This window comes from Ambystoma mexicanum, chromosome 12 (genome assembly GCF_040938575.1).
Source record: "Ambystoma mexicanum isolate Mex_15411 chromosome 12, UKY_AmexF1_1, whole genome shotgun sequence".
NCBI lineage: Eukaryota > Metazoa > Chordata > Amphibia > Caudata > Ambystomatidae > Ambystoma > Ambystoma mexicanum.
The window spans coordinates 1,153,347,384-1,153,363,481 of NC_090936.1; the positions used below are offsets into that span (position 1 = coordinate 1,153,347,384).

The 16,098-nt window shown below is 47.4% G+C and overlaps 1 protein-coding gene across 1 annotated transcript in view; it reads right to left on the reverse strand.

Moving 5' to 3' along the window:
* The window catches only part of HELB (DNA helicase B), a 785,178-nt gene that overhangs the window by 641,126 nt on the left and 127,954 nt on the right, over positions 1-16,098 (reverse strand). The window lies entirely within an intron of this gene.

Sequence of the window (16,098 nt, forward strand, 5' to 3'; positions counted from 1 at the left end):
AAGAATGTTTAACATATGCAAAAAGCTAACAGCTGCTAAATATTTGAAGTCAAAATATATTAGTGCCCAGGTCCATGAGAAGGTGGTAAACTTGTTCTTGCCCCAAGTCTTCTTTGGCAGTTTAACACCACCTGCTCCTACCGGGTAGGGGTTGTAGGATCTCCAGGAAGGCTACAGCCTCCTGTACTGGAGAATCCTCAGGGCCATTAGAATATTCTAGTGGGGGTCTTGCAGAAAAACCTCTTGCAGGGTCAGTGGACAAAAAAACCTTCCCATAGGAAAACGAGAATTCCAAAAGGGAGTTGTAGGTCCAATAGTCTGTAAAGATTGACCCTCAACAAGATACAGTTGGAGACCACTCTAAAAGGCTATTCTGCCCTGAACGAGCAGTTTAGCCAACTAAAACCATGTGACTTCATGTGTAAAGGGTTAGTTACCGCTGGTCAAAATCTGGGGGAAAATAAAAATCTTAGACAGAATTTCATTTTGGGAGAAATGGAGGGGATTTGCTGTCCATGTTTTGGGACCCCTAAAACTTTTTCTTTAAAGGCATGGTCTAGTAAAAAATGTTATTGTCCCTATGGGTCGGCCATGTTTTTTTAAGGCTAAGTGGCTCGATTTTAGAAAACTTTCCTATGGACCTTACCCGAGTTTTCGTCCATTAAACGCATGCGAAAACAAGCACCTGGGAGCCGCCATTTTCTGATAATCCTATCTTTTCCCCGATCGCCCTGGCTGACCTGCTTTTGCGGCACTAAATCAATTCCCCCGCCCCTGAGCCTGTCATCAGCAGACTCGTACCGCCCATTTCCCAACGCCAAAGCACGTCTCGTGTCAACATTCGCTGCGCTTCAGCTAATGACGTGTCGCCATGGAAATGGCAGGACGCCTCTCTCCTCAATAAGTATAAACAGACCGTTTCACAACACACAGCAGCCGATATTCGATTCCATTCCTCTCTCTGTTTTACTGAGTATTCTGTGACTCGTTTCTGTGCTCTGGTCAGCTACCTTCGCCGCTTGTAGCCTGTGTGAACACCTGTACCATCTCTGTAAATTATTTTACTTTGTTTACCACACAATGGCTACAATAATGCCGTAACATGTACGAGCCCGAGTATACCGAGGAGGAACAACTGGAAAGGGAAGCACGCGAAAACGATGGGGATTCGGACGGCAGTTGGGAGGACGATTCAACAGATGAAGAGCCTGGGCCTAGTCGCATGGACGGCGTCTCCACCTGGTGCACATGCAATCGGTGCAAGCAAATGCCAACCGAGGAGGAGAACTGCTGCTGCCGAGAAAACTCGGGATGCCTGGCCTACATTTCGGAAGGCGAGCCACGACCGCAATGCATCACCGAGCTGCCAGACTTCAGGGCAGCCTGCCTCACACGGGCCGTGTTGAGAATAATGATGGTGCTTATGCACGAACTTCGAGCAACTGTTCGTCCTCGTAATCCGAGTAACGAGTAAGTATACTCTGCTTGTCATGCCACTCCTATTTCATGTTCTTCTACTATATTCAAAATTACATCTACATATCATTGTAACGCATGTAAGTCGTTGAATAGTGTGCATTGTCTAGATAGCATTTGTCCGTGTAAAATGCCATTAGTTACAAGAATTGTCATTGACAACAAACGTTTATTAAACTTATCTGGGTCATTTAAAAACAGTTTGTTTCATTCCTTTTCACAGGTGGTACAGGCTGGTGGCCTATCGTTCCTTCACATGGTGGCTTCACGGGAGGCTTGGACACCGCGTTCGAAGAGTGATACCCGCCTGTGCCGTTCGTGCCATTAGAGACACGTTCCCGAGTGACAGCGGTCAGTACAGGGGATTTTCTCTCGCTGTGCTGCAACCTGACCTATATAACCTTTAAAGTCTTCTATTTTTGTGTCATGAAAATAAGATACAAAATAAAACACCACATTTATTTTAACAACGATTGTCTCGATTTTTTAAATGAATCAAGTGTGTCTCCATTCAAGGATGGACTATACACACACAGACAGTGAAGCGAATGAGAGATGTGGCTTGCCAGACCATGTACACTATGGAGGAACTATTAATTGAGGCGAGGCGTGTTCAGGCTCGAGATGCCCATGTCCAATGGCCAGAACATGAATTAGCTCTGTTTGGAGACTACAGCAAAGTTGCATTGGACCATAGCTACTGTGCGACCGGACCACCACAAGAAAATGTTATTGAATGTATTGAAGATAGCTCTGAAGTAGTTGCAGATCAATTTACACAATCTACACCCGCCAAAAAATTGCCACCAAAAAACATGTCGACATTGTTGTGTTCTCCCATCAATGTAGAATTAGCAGATGTTGAAATGAGAGAGAATGAACCAGCCGCAGCATTAATAGACGCAACAATACTTGATAGCAGCGATATTACTTTCCAATGTGTTGACATCTCCACAACGTCAAAGGCCGAAACAACGTTGACGCAGGATGACAGTCTAATGAAAGAGAGCAAATACATAGTATTCGACAGTTGTTTGATGGAAATTATAAGTATGCTGAAATGTGTGCATTCCGTTAGAGGGAAAGTATGTGGGAAGCCCTTGATTAATGTGACTCGTCAAATGAAAGGCAGTAACGTCAAAATAAATGCCGCCTGTAGATTAAATCATAGGTTCTCATGGTCTGCACAACCAATGCTGGGGAAAATGCCAGCAGGCAATCTACTGTGTGCAGCTGCATCACTTTTTAGTGGCTCCAGTTTTAGAAAGTTAGAGGCTTTCTTTCAGTTTGTGGGACTCCATTTCATTTGTAAAGCGCTGTACTACACATACCAACGTGATTATCTGTTTCCGACCATTAGTGATGCTTGGAGAGTTGAACAATTGTCTCTAGCAAGTACATTCGAAGGCAAACGATTCAGGCTAGCCGGCGATGGACAGTGCGATAGCCCCGGATTTTCTGCCAAGTACTGCACCTACCACTTTCAGGACATGGATAGTAAGAAAATTGTGAGTTCGAAGGTCGTGCAGGTAACACAATGTACATCGTCAGTGGCCATGGAGAAACTAGGATTTATAAAATCAGTGAACATCTACAATCGAGGGGGATGAACATCGACCTCATAGCCACGGATAGACACGTTTCAATTGCCAAGACAATGAGAGAGCAGTTCCCACATATTAAACATCAATTTGACGTATGGCATCTTGCCAAATCAATCAATAAGAAAATCTCGGCTGCAGGAAAAAAAAAAGGTTTTGAAAGTATTTTGCAGTGGTCACATTCTATCACCAACCATCTTTAGTGGAGCTCAAAAACTTGTGAGGGGTCAGTGGAAATACTACTTGAAAAATGGCAGTCACTGATGCACCACTGTACCAACGTTCACCGCTGGACAGCAAATGAACATTTCCACCAATATGAACATGGCCCTTTGTCCCCAGAGGAGGCACGGAAGAAGAAGTGGTTGATTCCATCTTCACCGACACACAAAGCCATTGAGAAGATGGTTTTCGACAAAACTCTATCAAGAGATTTGAGAGGACTGACAGAATTCTGTCACACAGGAGATTTGGAGGTGTTCCACAGTATGTGCCTAAAGTACAGGCCAAAGCGCTTGCATTTTAGCTTTCGGGGCATGAAACATCGCACTCTACTAGCGGTCTTGGCCCATAACAGAATTGTCGGACGTGAACAATCTAGGACTAGGGGTAAAGTAAGGATGCCTCGCTACACTAAGGTGTTTTCAAAACGAAGTAAGCAATGGGTGATCAAACCAGTCTATGATGAAATGCAGTTCGACTTTGTGAAAGGCCTTATTGTTGCTGTGTTAGAGAAGCACAGATATGGTATTTTGGACGTTTCTGTACAGAGCACTGATCCATTGCCACCAAACATTGCGACTGTGCCATGCCCACCCGATGCACAGCTGATTGTGAAGTACAAATCGCGGTTTAAATAATTGCAATAGGATTGTATTTTTGTAAATAAATGTTATTGTACAGTGTACCAGTAAACCTAACCCCCAACTTCACCATCATGGGTGGCGAAGAAGCTGGGTGTCATCTTTGAATTCTCTCTATTCACCTCACATATGTGTATGTATATATTTTTCTCATGTCTCATCTCATGTAAATGCTGCGCACTGTTAACGGAGGGGAGGCTTGCGTATTGCAAATAATAAAACAAACAAACAATAAATCTCACTTTTAACTCAACTCCTGTGGTACTTTATACTTTCCCTGACCTTCCGCAAAAAATTAAATGTCTCAATTTGGGCTGCAAAGCTCGCAGACAACAGGGACAAAATTGGGGCACTTAGAACGCGCCAGCCAAGCAGGCCGTGGCATTTGGGAGAGAAGCCAGTTCGCATTTGCACATTGAGGCGCACTACATAGACGGATTCTAAACTTCAAGTTCTCATAGATGCCTATACTACGTGATGTTGCAAATAAAGAATGCGAAGGACAGTGCACAGATGAGGCCCACAAGTCGCACTGGAAGTATAAGGGTCTATTGTTTTTTGACCTTGAGACAGGGACCATGCCGAAAGAACTACATTTGAAGGGAGTGCGCAATAACGTAAGAGACGATAAGGCAGAAAATTCAGAAACTAGACAGAGTTTCAGTTTTAGGTCAGTATACGAAAAATCATTGTCAAGAGCACGGTCCGTTTTACAGACTGCATTACGAAGAGACACAATGGAAATTTCAAATATAATGCAAGTAAATCTTTACACGCTTTTATACCGGAATGAAGATTTAATGAATGGATGCATGAATAAATGAATGAATGAAGAGCTAGGAAAAGCAAGTAAAACTGTTCGTAGTGGGCACATGGGCATGCAGGTTCACTGGTCTCACCGATCTCGTTCCTTGGCCCAGCCACTTTTCCCTGCACTACGGGGCTGTCTCTGTATCCTTCAGCCCCTTGTCCCGGCATTTACCGTGCACTTGCCACCAGCTGGCCCTATTATTTAATTTGTATTCAACTATCCTTGTACAGCCCATCCCCATGCGCGATCAGAAAGACACCTGGCCTAGTAGGATCGTTGTCTGTCTGCCCTTGTTCCCCACCTGCCTCGTCACGCCTAGAAACACTTGAGTATACGCGCGTTACAAATGCTATATCATATATCATATCATTCCTCATGCATGTAGACTGTCGTTTATCATTGTGTGTTGGCCTCGATTTATCTCGTTACTTTTCACATTTATGTTAGAGAAGAACATACTCCATTGAACTACCCTTGCAAGCAAATAGTTTCTGATCAGCCGTAATAAATGAAATGAGTAATATTAATGAAGTTCGGCTAGCGAGACTAATTATCATTTTTTTGTTTTCATAACAGGTATTTGATCCCTTGCTGCAACTGCCATCTGTTTGAGACACCGGCGGATGGATTCTTCAGCAGACACCTGCAGCTTCGTGTCAACAACTGGAGCACGATCACCATATTATGGGACGATCGCCAAGGGCCCACATGCCCTTACGCTGTACTAGTGGCTAGAAGTAACATAACAACCTTTAGGCTGGACTAGTGCCTAGTTGATGGAACAGCCTTGCGGTTCACCGTGCTTCCAAAGTGATTCTTTTTACGAAAATGACACCCTATGTGCCATAAAGGAACAGCGCGTGACTCAAGATGAAACGGAACAGTTATTGCGGATACAGATAAAAGAAAATAAATGGCTTCCGGAGTTCATATGAATATTCTCTAAACATTTAATGCCAAATAAATGTACTTTACCAAATGTACCGTGTTGCTGTTTCATTGTAAAGTACAGTTTCATATTCCGAATTGTGGCGCGCTGTGTTGTGAGTTGATCTGTGTTGGTTTCCGGGTTCTGTGTGGAGTCGCGCAGAAGACGACTGGGCGCGTTTGCCTACGCAGCACAGTAACGTCACGGGGAGAGGCGGGGAATATGAATGTTTTGATAATGTAAGGCTCAGGGGTGGGGGAATTGATTTAGTGCCGCAAAAGCAGGCCAGCCAGGGCGATCGGGGAAAAGATAGGATTATCAGAAAATGGCGGCTCCCAGGTGCTTGTTTTCGCGTGCGTTTAATGGACGAAAACTTGGGTAAGGTCCATAGGAAAGTTTTCTAAAATCGAGCCACTTAGCCTTAAAAAAACATGGCCGACCCATAGGGACAATAAAAATTTTTACTAGACCATGCCTTTAACCCCTTTGTTTTCTAGGCTCTCTGACTTATTTTTTTGGTTAGAGGGCCTTCTAATGAAATCCCCCTGCGACATCTTTTTAGTATAGGGTCCTAGGACATGGGTGATTTTTAACTACCACATTTTGACGATAGGGTGATGTAAGGGGTCAGTAGTCCGTATGAGGAGTCCTATTGAGTCCTCATGAAAACCCTATCTAAAGTCTCCTGTAGAGGAGGAGCAGCAGCTCCCTCTCCCTCACCCTCTCTGGTGACAGACAGGTAAATATGGTATTTAGGGCCTATACCCCTCCCTCCTGTCCAACATTACAACGTTCAGGAGCATTGTCCATTGCGGCAGCTAGGATGTCCTTATTGAAGGTAAGTACATTGGAAATAGGTAACACTGGACACAATTATTTACGGCAATATAAAACAAAGGAATGCTTGCATTGCACACAACATAATTAACACAGAACATAGACCTTTGATGTAGAGTATAGGTCTGCAAAGGGCAGCCATTTCACTCCAGATAGCTACAGGCCCCAAACCTCCATAAAGATTTAAGAGCGTTGAGCAGACCCAGAAATATAGTGCCGTGTGCAGAAAGGGAGTGCATTGGGCAGAAGCCAAGGTACAGTGATATAGCAGAATTAAACAGCAGAATATGTGATTTCAATGGTGCGACTCAAAACGAAACTGGCATAGAGTCAAAAGTAGATAAACAGGGCGTGATGGCATTGGACAGAATGTGCTAAGAAGTCAAAAGTAAATGCATCATTTCCACAACCTGGTTTGTTCAGTTTTAAATGTTGCAACATATATCTCGTGCATATATCTCGTGGTTCAGTGAAATTTGGGAAACTACCTAGTCTTGCTAATTAGCATAGGAAGTCATGTGTTTCAGGAAGTGTTTATGTCCAATAGAAAACAAGTTAAGTTTTGACCTTTAAGTAAAATGGCCAATCGAAGCCTACTGACAGAAGGATCATAGCATAAAATCATTGTGTAATCTGTTGCCATGTATAAAACTGATGTATGCAAACATTTCCTTTTTCAGCTGTAAGAAGCAGTGATTAAACAAATGTACTCCCAGCAGACTGTCTCCCTCTCCCTCTCTCATGATGTATGTCTCCAGAAGGTGGCTGATTGCAGAAGAGTATGTCGGGGAGGAACACCATGTGTTACCACTCCCTCTAAAGTGGCAAGAGAAAGGCAGACGCTTCCTGGCCCTGTATGCGGTGTTAGTTGGGAGGATAAGGGCCCCAAGGAAACATGAGGACTTCATGGGATGAGATGTGGTATTTGTCGAACTCCAGGATGGGATATCATCAATGCCAGTACAAGTAATGGCAGGTTGTCAAAGAGACCAGGTATTCCCTAAAGTTAAATATAACAGTGCAAGTGAAGACAATTGAAAATGGACATGTATTAAGGGTGAGAAAAGCTCTTACCAGAATTATAACACTCCCAGAAATAGGAAATCCTATAAGTCTCAGGAAAAGCTTGCAGAGGAAAAACCTCCATCCTCTGTAAAACCAAATACCCCTTTTATCCTTGAGATACTCCTTTCAGGAATATGCTTAAGGAGGAAAAGGAACTTGATGGGGAAAATAATAAAAGAACTAACTTTTGTTACAGGGACTGCAGAGGCACAGGGTTGCGGAGTACAGACCATTGGGATTAAGGACCCACACCGGAGAATGGCTGGGAGTCATAAAAGGCCCCCTCAGGTGACGTAACAATTACCTTTGGTGCCCTGAAGGAGTGCCTGGTCCGGTTCACCAGATGGGTGGTCGTGGGTCGTGGTTGTGGAGTTCCAACCCACTCCTTCCCCAACCGGTCTGCTGATGGCAATTGCCCAGCGTATGGTTAAGTTGGGAGTGGTTTGGGGTCCTTAGTGTGGGGAATCTGGAGTGGGACCCTCTGGATGGACGGATCTACAGGTAAGCAACAAAACAGATGATAAGCTACTGCTTTAGACTGTCCTCCCACCACCCTAGCCTTCCCCGGGATGTATGTTGCTGGCAGGCTGTACAGGCGACTGCTCATCTTGGGATTCTTATGGCAGAATTAGAAGTATTCGGGTTGGCTTGGCATATGACTACCAGTTACTTCACTGCGAGCAATGGCCAAGTCCTGCTGTGGCGCACTCGATGCTTGTAGTACAGTTCCTGCTGCTGTGAGCTTTATGATTAGTCCAGCACTTTATAAGTGAAGCTAGCGCTTTCAGTAATGTCCTGTGCTGTATGATAGTGTTTGGGCGCTGTCTCTTTGTGTTTTGCAGTTGCTAGATGCCCCTAACATGTCCTTGCCTTATATTCTGAAGGCTTCCAGCAACGCGATGAAACCGGCTTGCTGCGTGCTCCCGGAGGCGAGAGACTGAAGAAAAAGCTGTTGGCTGTCGTCGGATCACTGCCAGAGGTGAAACAAACCCAGGCTGATGGAACAGCTGTTATCCGTCAGATCGGAGCCAGAGGTGAAATGAAGCAGGACTGAAAGAACAGCTGACGGCCGTCAGATCTCTGCTAGAGGTAAGCTGAGGGATGGAGGTAGAACTCCGGGCCCCGTTGTAACCAAACTTGTTGTTTTCTGCTCCTAGGTGCTGCGGGTGTGAGAGCAGGAAGCAGGAGCCGCGCAAATGAAAGGAGCCGTAGCCGGTCTTCAGACTCTATGCCGGGATGACAGGATGGAAGCAAAGGGCACGTGCAGTTGACAGAGCAGAGCTAGCATTATGCTGCCCGTCTAGCTAGCCCAGCGCGGGCTTTATATAGTCCTTGGCTGCACCCAGCACCACTAGACCACCAGGGTTGCTTCTGGAGAGGGTTTGCCGGGGGCCATCGTGGTTCCTACATGGCAACCCAATCTGGGGGCCATTTTGGAGGTGGCATGGCCACTGTAATGCTGTAGCCTGCACCAGCCGGCCTTCTCCAGGGTCCAGACCTTCCCTACACTGTGGGATTTGCTAGGGAATCGTGGCAGCACTCATCCCCAAACCAACTCCAAGCCCCCCCCTGCCAAGGAGAGCCAAACCCGGGCCTGGTCGTTCAGGGTGATTACGGTGGAACTGCGCTAGTAGGCGTGCGGCATGTACATTTTCTGTTGGTCCCCAGGTCCGATCTAATACGCTATATCCCTTCCAATCGACCAAGTACTAGAGATTGCGTCATACTACCTTGGAATCTAAGATGTTCCTGACTTCATACTCTGTTTCACCCCCCTCTTCCTTCACTGGTGGGGGTCCGTTCAGGGAATCTCTAGTACCCGAATGCATGGGCTTCAACAGGGATACGCTGAAGACCGGGTGTATACGGTGTGTGGAGAGTAACTTAAGTCATATTGCCACATGATTGACAAAGGATTCTACGGGACACGGACATATATGCTGTGGATGGAATTTCCTGGGCCCCTTAAATCGGATGGGTTTTGTGGCAAGCCATACTTTATCTCCCACATGGTACTGGGGTTCTTCTATCCTTCTAATTTCTGTAAAATGCTTGTGTGCAGCCTTTGCTTTTAGGAGAGTTTGAGAAGCCTTTTTCAGGGTTTCCTTGATGCTCGTGTGTAGTGTGCTAACAGCAGGCATTTCTAGGGGTGCTAGTGGGTCTAGGGCTGTGGTGTGTGGATCCCTCCCGTTTAAAAAAAAAAGAGGGGTGAGAAGCCTGTGGAACTATGAACAATTTAATTATTGGCATATTATGCTGCCCACAATAGTTCAACCCAATTCAATTCAATCTGAGAGAGCATGCAACGTACGTATTGTTCAAGTGTTTGGTTTGTCCTTTCAGTCTGGCCGTCGGTCTGTGGGTGGTGGCTGGTAGATAGACGGATATCAATCTGGGCTTTGGCACAACAATGTCTCTAGAATCTGGAAACGAATTGGCCCCCCAGGCCAATCTAATCACCGACGGAAAGCCATGTAACTTGACTATTTTAAGTACGAATGTCTGCGCCAGGGTTCCTGCATTCGGGAGCCCCTTCAATTCAATGAAGTGTGACATTTTGGTCAGGAGATCAACGAAAACTAGTAATGTGGTGTAACCATTGCAAGGCAGTAAATCAGTGACAAAGTCCAAGGAGACTGTGTGCCAGGGAGCCGGTGGAACTGACAGTGGTCGAAGCAGCCCTTGCAGCTTACTACTGGGTGTCTTGTTTCTGGCACAGACATCACAGGTTATTATTGCATGGTATCCCTCCGCCACGTAGGCCACCAAAGGTTTTATCGGACCTTGGTCATTGTTTTAGTGATGCCCGGATGTCCCGCTGCAAATGTATCATGGTATGTTCTTAGAACCTGGTCGTGCATCGTAGGGTTTGGTAAATACAAATGTTTCTGGTGTTTGCTGCTCATGATTGCATTTGGTCGAGCGTCATGCATTTTCTGACTTTGTCCAGTGATTCCTCCAAGGTGGTCAGATGGGTGGTTGTAGCTCCATACGATTTTTCTTCAGGGGCGATTGGCACGGGCGCCGGACTTGCATAAGCGTCTTGCCCGTCTGTATCCCGGCCCATTCGCGAAAGTGCGTCCGCCTTCCCGTTCTTCACACCAGGGCGATATGTCACTGTGAAATCGTATTCGGTAAAGAACTGAGCCCACCGGAGATGGCGAGGAGACTGGGCCTTAGCTGTCTGTAGGAATTGCAGGTTGTGGTGGTCTGTAAGCACCATGACAGTATGGCACGCTCCAAGGAGATGGTGACACCACTCATTAAATGCAGTTTTGATGGCAAGTAACTCCTTATCAGTTACTGCGTAGTTTAGCTCTGCTGGGTTGAATTTCTTGGACCAGAAGGCTACTAGGTGCAACTGGTGGGTTTCCGGATTTCGCTGCGATAAGACCGCCCCCCATAGCAACGCTTGATGCATCGGTTTCAACCAGATACGGGAGTTTCGGATCCGGGTGCTTGAGTATCGGAGCAGTGGTAAACTGAAGTTTAAGCTGCACGAAGGCCTGTTCGGCCTCAGCGGACCAGCTGAAGGTTTTGATCTTTCATAGCAAGGATATGATGGGGTGAACTATGTCCGAGAAGGCTGCAATGAACCGCCTATAAAAGTTTGCGAACCCTAGGAAGCTTTGGATCGCTTTAACAGAGGTAGTTGAAGGCCACTGAAGTATAGCTGCTACCTTGCGGTTATCGATCTGGATGCCTTGGGGAGTCAGGATGTATCCTAGAAACTCTACTTGGGTGACATGGAAGGCGCATTTCTCAATCTACGCGAACAAATGTTGACCTAACTTTTCCAGGACCACCCGCACATGGTGTATGTGGTCTTCCAGGGTTGCCAAATAAATTAAGAGGTCGTCTATGTACACCATGGCGCAAACGTTCAACAGTTCCCTTAGGACATCGTTCATGAAAAATTGGAACACCGCCGGGGCGTTGCACAGCCCGAAGGGCATAACTGTGTATTTGAATAACCCAAACTTTGTGCGGAAGGCTGTCTTCCATTCGTCTCCAGCCTTCACACGAAACAGATGGTAGGCTCCCCTTAGGTCAAGTTTCGTGTAGATCTTTGCTCCTTTCACTTAGTCCAGCAAAACAGGAATCGGTGGCAATGGATACCTTTTTTTAATGGTAATCCTGTTGTGTCCCCTGTAATCGATACATGTTCGATTCTTGGGGACGAAGAAAAGAGCTGAGGAGGCGGGTGACTTAGAGGGCCTAATGAACCCGTTGGCTAAGTACTGATCTGATCTTGGTAACTGCGCAGGTGTTGGTTCTCTTTTTCCGTAAGTGCATATATACTGCTACATGGTACCTGAGCTCACAGGACCAGATCGATCTGACAATCATAGGGTCTGTGGTGGTAAGGTGTTGGCTTGGTCCTTCTGGAAGACATTCTGGTATGCTTCATACTTTGGGGGTAATTGTCCCACAATGCAAATTATTACTGTGGTCCGGACATAGGCACTTGGGGGTCGGTCTGGCTGGATAACAGGTCTGTGCACATGTAGCGGAGAAGGTCACTGAATGGGCTCGCCAGTCTATAACCGGGTTATGACACTCCAACTAGGGCATGTCCAATATGAGCTCGAACTGGGGCACATTAATGAGGTCCAAGACTATACGTTCTTTCCCGATGGCCGTCGTGGCATAACAGCACAACTTTACCCGTACATTGGGTCACTGGTCCCGATGACAGCTGCGTCCTGTCCACAGAAACGTTGTCTGCCCTTTTCATCTTCTGGATGAAAATGCCAATCCATAGGGCCACAGTGATGTCCATATATTTTCCCATTTCCCCACAGTCTTCTAGGGCATGCATACATTGAGGCTGTTCGGGGCACAGTAGTATAACAGGTGTAGTGAGATGCGAGACAGATGATGTTTTCTCCTTTCCCGACAAGTCAATCCCTACTCTTGTCGAGCCATGGAGTTTTCCGACGGCTCCGTTGGTTCTGGTATGCTGACTTCCATGGCTCCCAGTGGTTTCCGGGGTGTCTTGCTTAAGCAATCCTTCAGGAAATGTCTGGCCTTACCGCAATATAAACAGAGTTGTTGCTTCCTGCGTCGCTCCCTTTCTTCTTTGATCAGGGGTCCCCTATCACTGCCCAACTGCATGGGCTCGGGCGTGTTGTCTGTGGTTCGAGTTGGAACTTCCCAGGGACGTACATACAGAGGTCGCCCCTCAAAACGAGACCGGTCAGACAGCCTTTCCTGTAATTGATGATCTAATTGCACCACTAGGTCTATGTACTCAGCACAACGCTCTGGTGGATTCAAGACCTGTGCCAATACATCCTTCAGTTCACTGCGGAGGCTGAGGAAAAACAAAAGTGGTTCTATTCTCCTCAGGCCAATTGGTCTCCGCCACCAGCCGGTTGAAAGTGGTGATATACACCAACAGGTCCTGAGATCCCTGTCGAAGAGCCAGCAGTCTCTGTCTAGGGCATGCCCCCGATTTCGGCGAGCAAAGAGCTTATCCAACTCTTGCTGGTAAAACCTGCGAAGTTGTACAAAACGGGATCATCCCGGTTCACCAGCAGTACTGACCAGCTGGCTGCGTGCCACCCCCAGGTAGGACAGGACAACGGTCACTTTGGTTTGGTCAGTTGGAAAAGCCCCTGGCCGGCATAAGAAGTGCAGTCAGCATTGGTTTATGAACACTGCATACTTCTGCAGGTCCCCCAGGAACCTTTCGGGTGAGGCTATGGGAACTGTAACTGGTGTGGTCACTTGTACGTGGGGTGGCGCTGCTGCAGCGCTGTCAACGCGGCCAGGTAAAGGGGTCTGTCTGGCTTGCGTTGTGGTCAAGCGCTTTGCCAGTTCTTCTGTTCTCTCCCTATTGACCACCAACTCCTTTCTCATGGCGTTGGTTTCTGAGCAGGCAGCATGTACAGGGCACAGTAGTATAACGGGTGTAGTGAGATGCGAGTATAGCTCCCGGGAGAATAGCTCAGCGGCAACGTGTTCGCCTTAGAAGCAAGAAGACACGAAGCAACACAGGTTCGATCCCCGGGTCCTCACTTAGAAACCTCTGGTTATTTAAGCGCGTTATAAATATGCAACTAAGACAAAAATCAATTATGCAACTAAAAATAAAAAATAATTCCTGTAACAGCGCCTCGATGCCGGCGGGCTGTGTGAGCGCTTTAAAAATGCAACAATAAATAAATAAATGTACCTCTTCTCGCAACTCTCCCAGTGCGGCTAGCTGTCCGACCTCTGAAGCCATGAAACTCTGGCAGGGCGTATACATGTGAGCTTAGCGTTCTGTAACACTTACCTCGGGTGCACTGCAGGAGTGCCTGGTCCGGTTCGCCAGATGGGTGGTCCCGGATCGTGATTGTGGGGTTCCAACCCACTCCAACCCGGTCTGCTGAAGGCAATTGCCCAGCGTATGGTTAAGTTGGGAGTGGTTTGGGGTCCTTAGTGTGGGGAGTCTGGAGTGGGAAACTCTGGATGGATAGATCTACAGGTAAGCAACAAAACAGATAAGCTAATGCTCTAGGCTGTCCTCCCACCACCCTAGCCTTCCCCGGGATGTATGTGGCTGGCAGGCTGTGTGGGCGAGTGCTCACCCTGGGGATCTTAGGACACAATTAGAAGTATTCTTGTTGGCTTGGCATCTGACTCCCAGTTACTTCACTGCGAGCCATGGCCCAGTCCTGCTGCGGCGCACTTGATGTTTGTAGTACAGTTCCTGCTGCTGTGAGCTTTATGATTAGTCCAGCGCTTTATAAGTGAAGCTAGCGCTTTCAGTAATGTCCTGCACTGTATGATAGTGTTTGGGCGCTGTCTCTGTGTTTTGCAGTTGCTAGATGGACCCCTAATATGTCCTTGCCTTATAATCTGCAGGTTTCCAGGAACCCGATGATTCCAGCTGCTGCATGCTTCCGGAGGCGAGAGACTGAAGAAACAGCAGTTGGCTTTCGACGGATCTCTGACGTAAGTGAAACGAAGCGTGGACTAAAAGAACAGCCGACGGCTCTCAGATCTCTGCCGCAGGTAGGCTGAGGGATGGAGGGAGAACTCTGTGCCCCGTTGTTTTCTGCTCCCAAGTGATGCAGGCGTGACTGAGGAGGAAGCAGGAGCCGCGCAGATGAAAGAAGCCGTAGCGGGTCTTCAGACTCCATGCTGGGATGACATAATGGAAGCAGGGGACACGTGGAGTTGACAGGGCAGAGCAAGCCTTACGCTGCCTGTCTAGCCCGCAGAAGAGTACGCCAAGCGCCAAGTGTGGCCCAGGGCGGGGCTTATATAGCCCTGGGCTGCACCCAGCACTACTAGACCACCAGGGTTGCTTCTGGAGAGGGTTTGCCAGGGGCCATCTTGGTTCCTACACAACAACCCAATCTGGGGGCCATTTTGGAGTTGGCATGGCCACTGTAATGCTGTAGACTGCACCAGCCTGCCATCCCCAGGGTCCAGACATTCCCTACACTGTGGGATTTGCTGGGGATTACGACAGCTGAAGGCCCTTAGCCCAAGATCAAGGTAGGAAGACAGTGAGGTGGCCCAAGCAGCAGCAGCAGCAGGAGAGCAGTAGTAGTAGTACTAGTGGGTGGAGGAGTTTTACACTCTCCACGAAGCAGCAGACGAAATCGTGGAAGAACCAGGCCACTGGGACTAGAGCAGCGAGAGAAGCCGATGCCGGTCCTGAGAGAGGTGCGTCGTCTCGAGATTTCAGCTGCAGAGGTGACGCAGCGGAAATCACACGGAAATCGCACCCGATTGTAACTTTCCCCGAAGAGAAGCATTCAGCGATGGCATGCAAGCACCGGGACGCTGGGGAGACTCCGGCTGCATAGGTTGCACAGCCGAAAGCGCACCGGTTTGTGATTTCACCAAACGTGCAGCATTCAGCAGTGGCAGGCAAGCATCAGAGTGCTGGGGAGCCGGAAGGGTTCTGAGACGTGGGAGGCCGTGCAGGAGAGGTTGCTGGGCTGCACTGGAGAAGTGAATGAGACGAGCTGGAAGCAGCAAGGTGTAGGGGAGTATGATAATATGGGCACATTTATTCAATGTCCAAAGCCTGCCTGGAAATATAAGCTGCGTAAGTCACTGAGAGAAAAGTGCGCTGGGACAAAGCAAGCAGTCCCATTTAGCAAAAGGCTTCATGCTTAGGGCAACAGAGCACTAGTAGCTACGCTTCAGTCAGGCCATAATACACCCCTTGTAGACTAACACAATCATGTACCTTTACCCAAACCCAGCTGAATTTAACATCAATTAGAGAAATATAGAAGAAGTGTTTATGTTGATGAATGCATGATCGCCATTATCGCACATTAGCTGAATACACTACATGTAGGCTTCTAGATTTAGTCGGCCGTTATTGAAGCATGAAAATATCCCCATCGCCAAAAGCTGCAGTTAGACCCTTGCAGAAGAGCACACATTACCAAGTTTCAACATTTAGAGGCCAGATGCCACACAGGAATTGATTAAAGCAACGGGGCAGTGAAAGCTTTCGCAGGATTTAGTGTGCAGTAGTGAGATCATGGAAGAACTAGATCC